The 12,180-nt window shown below is 39.8% G+C and overlaps 1 protein-coding gene across 3 annotated transcripts in view; it reads left to right on the top strand.

The window, feature by feature from the left end:
• Positions 1-12,180, top strand: part of LOC102392575 (limbic system associated membrane protein) — a 703,099-nt gene that overhangs the window by 109,027 nt on the left and 581,892 nt on the right. The gene's annotated exons all lie outside the window — the stretch shown is intronic.

Genomic DNA, 12,180 nt, shown 5'->3' with positions numbered 1-12,180 from the left:
GAAAATATGAGCGCTGTACTCTTAGCTGGCCTGATTCAGTTTTCAGAGAATGGGGCAAGAGAAGAACAGACAAAGGATGGCAGGGGAAGCAAAGAAGAAGGAAGGGTAGGACAGAGAGAGAAAAGGAGTGGGAAAAGAAGACTCACAGAAATAAAGATGGAAAGATCTGGATAGAAGGAATATGGTCCAATAAGTAGTTAGCAAATTCCCCTATGTGAGTTTGGAGGTAAGAAGGTTTGTGGACCTATAATAAGTCTTTTAAAATTACCATCTGTCAAAAGAAATAAGAGAGTCAATTTCAAAAATTTTGAATGCTCAAATATATAAGGCTTAAATCTTCTGAGTAAACAATATGCCTGTAAGTATAACACAAAATAAACATAGCCAAATGGTGTTAATACAGGGGTGATGTTTGCATGTGACTTCTGTACCAAGATTCCATCTACTACTAATATTTTCTTTTTTAAAAAAGCATAAGCCTACTTACAGAGCCCAAAAATATATTAAAGAAAAATATGTGGATATCCCTGGTTGAATATGTATAAAGGAGGCAGGCATATTTCCATATAACAACTCAATAGAATGGTTATGGCCACTGCAGTAACACAATAAAATTTATTTTTATATTGGATCATAAAATTAAAATACCAGAAGTGGCTGACAGTTTATCAGTTTTCAAAATGGCTAGTGTAGGATGCAACTGAGAAAGGTGTTAAAATCCCTCAAATGTGTCTAATTATCCCAAACTGTATTGCCCGAGGGAAATATTCTCCTAACCCTTTTGGTTGATCAGTTTATGTTATAAAACATATGGGTGGATGACCCTTACAGCATAACTTTGCTTCAGTGGATAATGTAACTGCAGATCTCTTTTATTGTCCTATAAATACTATGTCTTCCCTTAAAATTGTATTGCATTCATCATGTGTCTTCCTCAATTTATTTTCTAGTGTCATCATTTCACATATTAGTTGGACATCACCAATCCTATAGACTGAATGGATTTTAGAAAACAAATTTTAAAAATGACTGAGGCGTCAGATCAGGGAAACATGTTGAAAGTAACTGGGGCCAAATTCACAGTCCAAACCCTCTCACCACCAGCCCCAGCCTTGACCCAGTCATTTGGTTTTGGAGAAGTAATTTACTTTTTCTTCTCCAGGCCCTAAAAATGTGTGTGTGTGTGTGTAAACTGATGCTTTCTGTGATGCAACTGTGATGTTGGAGAAGACTCTTGAAAGTCCCTCGGACTGCAAGGAAATCAAACCAGTCAATCCTAAAGCAAATCAATTCTGAATATTCATTGGAAGGATTGATGCTGAAGCTCCAGTACTTTGGCCACGTGATGCAAAGAGCTGACTCATGAGAAAAGGCCCTGATGGTGGAAAAGATTGAGGGCAGAAGGAGAAGGGGGTGACAGAGGATGAAATGGTTGGATCACATCACCAACTCAATGACATGAGTCTGAGCAAACTCCAGGAGATAATGAAGGACATGGAAGCCTGGTGTGCTACAGTCCGTGGGGTTGTAAAGAGTCAGACACGACTTGGTGACTGAAAAACAACAACAAATGAAGGTAAGATAGTAAGGACGACCATGGCTCTTCCTGTAGTTGCAGTGGTTAAGTCTACTCCTATAAGTAGAGAGATTTCGTTTTTAAATGTCTAGTGGCCACAGGACTGGAAAAGGTCAGTTTTCATTCCAATCCCAAAGAAAGGCAATGCCAAAGAATGCTCAAACTACCGCGCAATTGCACTCATCTCACACGCTAGCAAAGTAATGCTCAAATTCTCCAAGCCAGGCTTCAGCAATACTGAATCGTGAACTTCCAGATGTTCAAGCTGGTTTTAGAAAAGGCTGAGGAACCAGAGATCAAATTACCAACATCAGCTGGATCATTGAAAAAGCAAGAGAGTTGCAGAAAAACATCTATTTCTGCTTTATTGACTATGCCAAAGCCTTTGACTGTGTGGATCACAATAAACTGTGGAAATTTCTGAAAGAGGTGGGAATACCAGACCACCTGACCTGCCTCTTGAAAAACCTATATGCAGGTCAGGAAGCAACAGTTAGAACTGGGCATGGGACAACAGACTGGTTCCAAAAAGGAAAAGGAGTACGTCAAGGCTGTGTATATTGTCACCCTGCTTATTTAACTTATATGCAGACTACATCATGAGAGATGCTGGGCTGGAAGAAACACAAGGTGGAATCAAGGTTGCCTGGAGAAATATCAATAACCTCAGATATGCAGATGACACCGCTCTTATGGCAGAAAGTGAAGAGGAACTAAAAGCTTCTTGATGAAAGTGAAAAAGGAGAGTGAAAAAGTTGGCTTAAAGCTCAACATTCAGAAAACTAAGATCATGGCATCTGGTCCTATCACTTCATGGGAAATAGATGGGGAAACAGTGGAAACAGTGTCAGACTTTATTTTTTGGGGCTCCAAAATCACTGCAGATGGTGACTGCAGCCATGAAATTAAAAGACGCTTACTCCTTGGAAGAAAAGTTATGACCAACCTAGACAGCATATTCAAAAGCAGAGACATTACTTTGCCAACAAAGGTCCATCTAGTTAAGGCTATGGTTTTTCCATTGGTCATGTATGGATGTGAGAGTTGGACTGTGAAGAAGGCTGAGCACCGAAGAATTGATGCTTTTGAACTGTGGTGTTGGAGAAGACTCTTGAGAGTCCCTTGGACTGCAAGGAGATCCAACCAGTCCATCCTGAAGGAGATGAGTCCTGGGTGTTCATTGGAAGAACTGATGCTGAAGCTGAAACTCCAATACTTTGGCCACCTCATGCAAACAGTTGACTCATTGGGAAAAACCCTGATGTTGGGAGGAGTTGGGAGCAGAAGGAGAAGGGGTTGACAGAGGATGAGATGGCTGGATGGCATCACCGACTCGATGGACATGAGTTTGAGTGAACTCCGGGAGTTGGTGATGGACAGGGAGGCCTGGCGTGCTGCGATTCATGGGGTCGCAAAGAGTCGGACACGACTGAGCGACTGAACTGAACTGAACTGAATGAAAAACATACCTACAGAGAAGTGATTAAGAGGAGAAAGGGGCAGGTTTGGGCCAGGAAACTTGTATAAAAAAGATTGGAAGAAAAATGCCCTACCATGATCCTGGAGGCAGGAAGAGAAGACTCTGAAGGCAAATGAAGGAAAAAAATGTTGAGAGCAAGTTTACCCAAGCATGGGATCCTATTCACTGTTTACTTACGATATGTCAGGCATGTACTAGGGCTGCCACTATAATAAGTGTTGGGTTTGGAGTGGTAAATGGTGAGAGGGAGAAAAAATATATCATTTTTTTAAATTGAGATATAATTGACATATATATTTGTTTTGGGCTTCCCTGGTAGCTCAGTGGTAAAGAATCTGCCTACCAATGCAGGAAACACAGCTTCAGTGTCTGGGTCGACAAGATCCCCTGGAGAAGGAAATGGCAACCCAGTCCAGTTTTATTGCCTGGGAAATCACATGGACAGAGGAGCCTGGTGGGCTACAGTCCATGGGGTCTTAGAAGAGTCAAATACAACTTAGAAACTAAACAACAGCAACACTGTGTTAGTTTTAGGTGTACAACATAATGACTTGATATACGTATTTATTGGAAAATGATTGCCACTGTAAGTTTCGTTAACATCCAGTGTCAAGAGAACAGTGGAAAGAATGTTGCAGAGAACAGGGTGGAGAGAGGCAGGTGAGAATGAGGATAAATGGCATTTAAGCTCAGTGTCTGTCTTTGTTTCATGTCTCATTCTGACCACAATTTTTGAGCAGTGCATCCAGTTGGATGCCAACACCATCCTCAGAGAACCTGGTCCTTCAGATTTGTGCCAGCTGTCATGTGTATTGACATAATTGTACTGAGGGGGAAATGTAGGAAAGTTTAGCTGGAGGTGCAGATTAATGCCTTGGTAATGTTATTAATTGCTGCGATTGTTTCTAAGGGCCATGACATTGAAAACACAATAGTGGGTTTTTTAATACATTTTACCTGAAAGGCTTGTGACTGACATTACTTGGGAGGTGTACAGTTGAGGGGTTACAAACATAAAATATTGTTTGGCTGACACATGCAAATTTTTGGAAAATCTTCCAAATTTAAAGGAGGAAAAAATACAGTATAGTCAGAAAAAACAAACCTTTGTTTGGTTTTTCATTTTCCCTGGGGAGCAGCTGCTGATTTCACTCTAATTTTAGCTGCTATTGCTTTGAGCTAAACTTTCCATTTTTATTAAAAAAAAAAAAAGAGAGAGAAACGTTGTCTAGAGGATTACAAGCTCCTGTGCTTTTGATTTTTAATAAAAAGCAAGCATTTACCTCTGAACAGTAGCAGCAAGAAAGGGAATTAAACCTGAGGCTAGTGAGTTGACCTTTAGAGGGGTGCCAATCCACAGGGAGACGAGGAATTGAACACATATCCCTTTTCTTTCTCATGTACACTCTCCATCTAATCTCCTTTTTATATTTATTTAAATGGAAAAAAATTTGATTAAAAACAAACTTCGTTCCTTAATGTTTGTGTTTCGTGAATCAGCTAGAGGCATGCAAGTCTTTTCCAGTGTTTTGCTAGCTTGTATGGCTGCACTGCCGTATGTAATATGAATGGTGATGGTGCCAATTTAAAATACAGAATAGAAAGAGAACTCACATATCTATCTCCATAGTGGGCCTCCTGAATGGGGAGTCTGGGTGATGTCTGACAACCAACATGGCCGACAGCATACTCTGTGCAGCTGGGAATATGGATACCCAAATTATTGGGAATCTGCCTGCAATTCAGGAGTCCCAGGTTCAATCCCTGAATCAGAAAGATCTCCAGGAGAAGGGAATGGCTACCCACTCCAGTATTCTTGCCTGGAGTATTCCATGGCTGAGGAACCTGGTGGGCTATAGTCCATGGGGTTGCTACAAGTGAGACACTACTGAGCGACTAACACTTTCAAATCAAATTATAGGGAAACCTCAATCTTTAATCTGTTCACTCTTTTATAATGGAAAAGAAGTGTAGTAAATTTAGTCTAATTTGCATGTGACTTTTCTGTAAAACACATTGGCATAATCCATGAATTCAGTTCACAAATTACTGTTTGCATTATTCCCCAGTCCCCCCCACCCCCACCAGTCCTATACAACACTATTTTGTCTTGCAAAGGAACTAGCTTATAACTATCTTAGGACATAAATGTTGAGCCTTAAACTTGGCCTTTAACTCCTTTGGCTTTCCCTTTTCTCCACTGCTTCTACCTCTCATATAAAGGGTGCCAGCCTGGTAGAATACAGGTTGGGAGATCACATTTCTATTAGAAATGATTCATAGCTTTAATTCCCTCTGTCAAATGGATCACTACTCTTACAGCATTTAATTATCTTTAATCATCCCCTAATGTTCCACTTCTAGAGAAAATATTTAAAGAAGCCCTTTGTTAGAGTATCCAAATAAAATATATTGCATTGAGTTTTGTTTTCATGAATTTTGTCTTCATGTGGGTATTGGCAATAATTGTATGTGTACATTGAATGTTAACTGCAATGTGTTTAATTACTTTTGTTATTTAACTTTTCTTATAATTTCAAGTTAGTTAAAATTATAACCATGGGATGATAGAAATCTCACTTGGAGCTAATTAGACAAGTAAAAATCATTTGCAAAGGTCAGTTTGGCCGTTGGCTTGGGGAGAAGCAGGAGGCTTCATGGGTAATGGATGGCAGTGAGGAGACAGAATCTGCGTAGACAGAGAATGTCAGACTGGCAGAGCTTCAGAGATGGTCATGCCCAATCCCTTTCTTCTCACATGGAGACTAAATAAGATGAGGTTCTACATCTGTCTGTGACTTGCTAGGAATTCTTTAGATGAATGATTTAATTTCTCAGTATCTGGTTCATACAACTTATTGTCAAAGCTACAACTTTCTATCAGTATCATGTAGGTTGTCCAAGGGACCTCAAGGGTTTGATGCATCTTTATAGCCATCAGAGGTGAGAGGGAATGTTTAATCACTGAGTTCACAGAGGGCATTTGCATTAACAGGTTAAATGAAGAGACATCTGGCTTCTTAAAAGAAATGGATGCTTGATCCAATTGCTAACTTACAACAAATCTCTTTTTAAGTTACTCATTGACATAAAAAATTATGGACTGTCCTGTTGCCTTCATTTTCTCCTTTAACATGCAGATTTGATTGTGCTCTTTCTGTCATTACAGTATTCTTGAATACCACGCAAATACCCCTCCGGCCAAATTAAATGACCTCTCCTTAGCTCTCATCCTCCTTTATTTCATTTTGGCTTTAACTCTTAGACTTACCTCCTCATGTTTGAAGCATGCACTTATTTTTCTTGCTTTCCCATACTGTCCTATCCTATTTTCTCCCAACTTTCTTTTCATACATTCATTCAACAACCATTTATAATCACCTGCCACTTGCCAGGGATTTTGCTAGGCATGGAGGGTACACTGATGAATAATAAATTATTCTTAAAACAACCTAAGAAGCATTATAAGGAGAGAATCTTGGAAATAATATAGGATTGTGTAATACAGTGTGAAATCCTATTTACAAGCATATAATTTTAAATGAGTAGTAGGTTCAATCTAGCATCATGCTGCTTCAGTAGGACCTGTGATGGCTCCATATTACTTGAGTTGTCATATCTCAGCTCTTTAACTTGTGGTTAGGGCCCTGCATCGTGGTTTTTTTTTTTCACCTTTTGGTCCTTATGTGTCACTCATTCTCTGCACACAAACCAAAGTAGCTCTCATCTCTGTGACTTTGTAGATGTTTCTCTCTCTATCCCTAAAGCTTCACTTCATCTTCTCCAACTGTTCAAGGAGTATTTTCTGTTTTAATGCCCTTCTCTCTGAACACGTGGATTCTTATTTGAATATATTGACTTAATCCACCTAAGAATGCCATCAGTTTCTGACCTGTGTTCAGAATTCCAAAATGTAACTGTTTGTCATATACCAAAGACAGTACATCAAAGACATGAATTTTGGAGTCAGTGTTTTTATCATTTACCAATTGAGTGACGGCTACATGTTCCTATTTTCTCCTCAGTAAAATGGAGATAGTAATTGCACCAACCTCCTAGAGTTATTGGAGAGGATAAAACGAGGAGATAGATAGGCAAGTAGATAAATGATAGCTAGAAAGACAGATAGGTAGATGGAGCGAGATGTCACTTCATCACTTAGAACAAACAGTTCTTGATTCAAAGTAAACAATCAGCCAAATGTTAGAGGCTATTATTATTTCACATGTACATTTGAAATTAACTGTTCTCTTGGTATACATCTCCTTTCTTTAAGCATAAATTCTTTAAAAGCAGAAATGCTATCTTTTATTTCTTCTGTAGCCAATGGAAGAACTCTCTGTGGTCCTTGACCTATAATGGAAACTAGATTGATTAAGGTATTTAATAAATAAATTTAAAATATATATATATATATATATATATATATTTCCATTTGACTCTGTCCCTGACCTAACATAGACAATAGATCATCTTCCCCTACTTTTTAAAAATATATGCCATGTGCTGTGGGTCTCGGTTTAAGAGGCTGTCTAGAACTAGTACAGAGCCAGGGGGCTTTAGAAAAACGTAATGTAGATGAGACTGGGCCCCTGTTACATCTGGAGAAATGTTTGACATTTTAAAGCCACTTTAGGAAGGAGTAGGCAACTGGGTGAATCCTGGGGGCTTGGTAAATAGAGTTTGAGAGCTAGAGATTAGGATGTGGTCAAGATCTACCCAGATGGAGGGATGGAATGAGCAAAGTCTGTAGGCCAGGAAACATGAAGACCTGTTCAGGGAAATTACAAGTCATTCAGTTTAGCTGGTATAGCAGAGTATTCGATAGACAATTGGAAAATTAGAAGGAAATACTTGAGGATCATTCTAAGGGTCAGTGATATTTTTATCTGATTTATGTTGCTTAAATATCATCATTTTGTAGCTGAAACAAACAAAAAAGAAACCTAGCAATTCATATTGCTTTCCATTTTGGGAAAATTGTGAGATTCTTTTTTAAGGGAAAATGATTCATTCTTAAGTCTTATATATGGCATGTTTGAATAAGATGAGTTCAGCTTTTTATAAACATTGACAGCTCTAAAAACCGCAGTACTAAAGGTCAAGCTAACTATTTGATACAGCAACCCCAGAGGGCTGCCAGAAACAGTCCAGAGAGTTCTGAGTAAAAAGTGGCCCCTGGAACTACCTTATCTGACCTTACTGGTTAAACCTCTATTTTCTGGCACAGCCAGTTTCCATAGACACCCATTGTGGGTTGTTTTTCCTTTTATTAGAGTAGGTTCATTTCAGATTTTATAGGATAGGAAGTGCTAGGCAGGGATTCTCCTCTAAAATCCCACAGCATTTTCTTTTAAACTTTATTTCAGTATTTGACATGTTGTAGGGTAATTTATTTGTTTACACACCTGTCTTCCCCATGAGCCTGTAAGCTCTATCTGAGTTTCGTGAAATCTTTGCCATGTCTCAGGTAGTATGCTAAGGGTTTTACATGGATATTTATTAGCCTCCATAACAATTCTATGAGGTAGATATTATTAATTCTCCTTTACAAATAAGGAACTGGTGTATGTGGAGGGAAAGGAAATCATCCAGTTGTGTAATGAGTAGACATTAGAGCTAGGATTTGAACTCCATCTAACTCTAGAACCTATGTCTTAAATATCAAACATACCAAAATGAGTATTTGCTGATTGAATGTGTGAATAAAGGGGGCAAACGCTACTATGTACATTTTGGTAGAAAGAACATGAGATAGGGAACTAGGAAACCTGATCTCTAGTCACAGGTCTGCTTCAGACTAGCTCAGTGACCTTGGGCAATTCTCTTCACTTCTTTGAGCCTCATTTCTTTACTGGACTGTTGTGGGAATTAAGTTATATGATGTGTGTCTAAGTGCTTAGCACAAGGCCTGCTCCCTTTGCAGTTTTTATAAGTGCTGGTTCTCCTTGCTTTCTCACCCTTCTTTGCCCTGAGAGGGCTGTGAACCAATCTTGACTTTGCTAAGGCACATGACATCCTGTCTCAATCTATGCCCAACCCCCATCAGCCAGAAGGTGCTTGCCCTCCCCTTCAGGAGGGGAAGCACAGACAGTGCCAGACAATGATTGAGAGGGCAGAGCTGGGTGAGGTTATCGCAGCTGCCACTTCAGTGACCCCTGATGCCAAGGGGCCATCACATCTGTGCAGGGCCTTGTGTGGCCAGGCTGCACGCACTCGCCTCAAATCACTCTGTATTACTAATGTGAGCTACACGTGTAATTATCCAGGCAGCAGGCTGAAATATCGCCACAGACAGCAAAGTTTTGTCAGCAGAAGAGCACACTTTGTTTCATGTGACTCCAGCAGAGCACTGTGAGATGTTATAAAGCTGCAGTGATGAATTGAAGGACAAGTTAGAAAGCCATGGAGTAATAGGCTGCCCCCATGGCCAGGCCTCCATGGGTTAAGCAAAGCAGGATGTTAAGGAGTACAGCTGAGACTGTTAGAAAAAAAATACCCATGAAGCTGTTTTTAGCTATGGGGTCCTCAGATGACTCCGTGGTAAAGAATCCTCCCACCAATGCAGGACATGCAGGTTTGATCCCTGGATTGGGAAGAACCCCTGGAGAAGGAAATGGCAACCCACTTCAGTATTCTCGCTGGGAAAATCCCATGGACAGAGGAGCCTGGTGGGTGCAGTCCATGGGGTCACAAAGAGTCAGACACCACTGAGCAACTGAGCACTTATGCACACCTCACTAGAATACACTTTTCTTTCAAGGAACTCAGAGTCTGTGTTTATATTACTAAGTCCTTAATAGTTGACTAAGGCTATCACTGCAAAATCAAGAGGGAAGTCACATTTTAGAGAAAATTGTGTTGGGGAGCAATGGCGTGAGTGAAATGCATGTTTTCTGAGTCAGTTATGTGTCTGCAAATCAAAAGACATACACATGCTTGCAAAGACACATGTTGGTGTTTTAAAAAAATATATCTTTTGTTTAATAACCTTACTATTCTCCTATTGTGGTATTATTGTGACTTCCTTTATCCTTGCTATAACCTCAGGTTCCTGAGAGGAATCCTCTGGGGCGGTGTGTGTGTGTGTGTGTGTGTGTGTGTGTGTGTGTGTGTGTCTGGAGACCCTACCGCTTCTTGTGAGGAATATGGACAGCTGCTAGGCCCTGTGTGCTCTGGTATACTTGAGAAATGCATGTGAGAATTGTGTATAGGTTAAAAGGCATAGAAAGTGGGAGAAAATATGGAGAAGGGGAAGTGGAATGGATTATGAAAAGATGCAAGGAAGTGAAGGAGAGAGCAAATAAGAGCTCAGAGTAGAAAAGAGAGAAAGAGAAGGAAGTGAGTGTGGTCCAGGAGGGTACGTGCCACCACCTGTCGATTTGGGTGCTACATGGGGACTGACTGAGGCAGGTTCCTAGACTGGATCTTAGGAGAGTAATACTTAGGTGGTCTGTCATATCCTTTCGAGAGGACAAAGAAGTTCAGAGACCATCAAGGATGCTTAGCCAATATTTCTCAGGAGGACTTCCTTTTCTATCATCTGTGCCCAACCCCCATATAAATGTATCTTTCACTATCTGACACAATGACTTTTTTTTTCCTTGAAAATTTTTGCTTTTCTCGAAGAGTGGTGCAGAAAGAAAAGTGAGAATGTAGAGGGAGGTTTAGAGTGATGTAATAAAAGAGTTTTAGCTGGACAGATCTTTACCACCTTTTACCATCTTACAAGAATGCCAAATGGAAGTGAATCAAAACCATTATTGATTAACAGGTTGCATTTGTTGGTTTCTCCATTCTAAGTGGCTTACTGCTCTGTCAGAGATGAAAATTAAATGGCTTGGCTCTAGGTTTACTTCTTATATAGGTCTTAGTTGTCAGTGGGTCTTATTTCTTCTAGATTATTGATATATAGATTGTTTTATTTTTTCCTTAGTTAAATCAAAAGATAATTATTGAGCAAGTGCTACTAATATTACCTTTAGTAACTGCTGTTACTGCTAATACCACTGTCCTTCATTACAATAGCCACTAGTTGTTGTTGTCATTAGTCATTAAGTAGTGTCCGATTCTTTGAGACCCCATGGACTGTAGCCCGCCAGGCTCCTCTGTCTGTGGGATTTCCCAGGCAAGTATACTGGAGAGGCATTTCCTTCTCCAGGGGATCTTCCTGACCCAGGGATCGAACCCCTGACCTGGGGATCATCTCCTGCATTGGTAGATGGATTCTTTACCACTGAGCCACGAGGGACCCATAACCTCTAGTTATCATTTATCAAAAACTCATATTGTTATCATTGACCTGCTTGGCACATCATCTTATTTATATTTTACTTTGATGTGTACATAGATATACAAGCAACAGGAGCTCATGGACATTTTATAATTTACTTAAGGTCATGTAATTAGTAGTGGTAGGGCTGGAATTCAAACTGAGATGTTTTTGGTTCTAACCCATTGTGTAGATCACTGGGTAAGGAATAAGGTTAGCGACCAGACAAATAAATAAATGGAATAAAATTAATTCTTGCCCACTGTTTTATAATTTAGTGGATGAAAAGAGATTCAGAAATAACTCTAATTCAGTGTAAATAGTATTGAATGTTGAATTGAATGAACAGTGATTCTCAAATGGTGCATCAGAGTTGCTTGGGGTAATTTATTAAAAATACATATTGGAGACTGCAATCAAGGAGCTTTGGGTTGGGGCCAAGGAATCTATAATTTAAAAAATAAAAAAGCAACTGTAAAAATCTCCATTGATTCCAGCGTCCAGACAACTTTGAGAACTGCTGATAGCCAAAGCAATACGTTACCCCTTATTATAAGGAGTTTACATAGATCCAACCAAAAGAAGTGGAGATTAGGGAAAACTATTTGAGGTTGTTTAGTTGATTATAATTTCTGAGGATATTTAAGTATTAGAAATCACATGATTTGTGAAAATTAGTTGTCAGTAGCTTTACACTGCTGCTGCTGCTGCTGCTAAGTCGCTTCAGTCGTGTCCGACTCTGTGCAACCCCATAGACGGCAGCCCACCAGGCTCCCCTGTCCCTGGGATTCTCCAGGCAAGAACACTGGAGTGGGTTGCCATTTCCTTCTCCAATAGCTTTACACTAGTACC

The sequence above is a fragment of the Bubalus bubalis genome, chromosome 1 (assembly GCF_019923935.1).
Source record: "Bubalus bubalis isolate 160015118507 breed Murrah chromosome 1, NDDB_SH_1, whole genome shotgun sequence".
NCBI classification, from domain to species: Eukaryota; Metazoa; Chordata; class Mammalia; order Artiodactyla; family Bovidae; genus Bubalus; species Bubalus bubalis.
The sequence above is the reverse complement of the archived record's forward strand: the minus strand, read 5'-3'. Positions and strand labels throughout refer to the sequence as shown.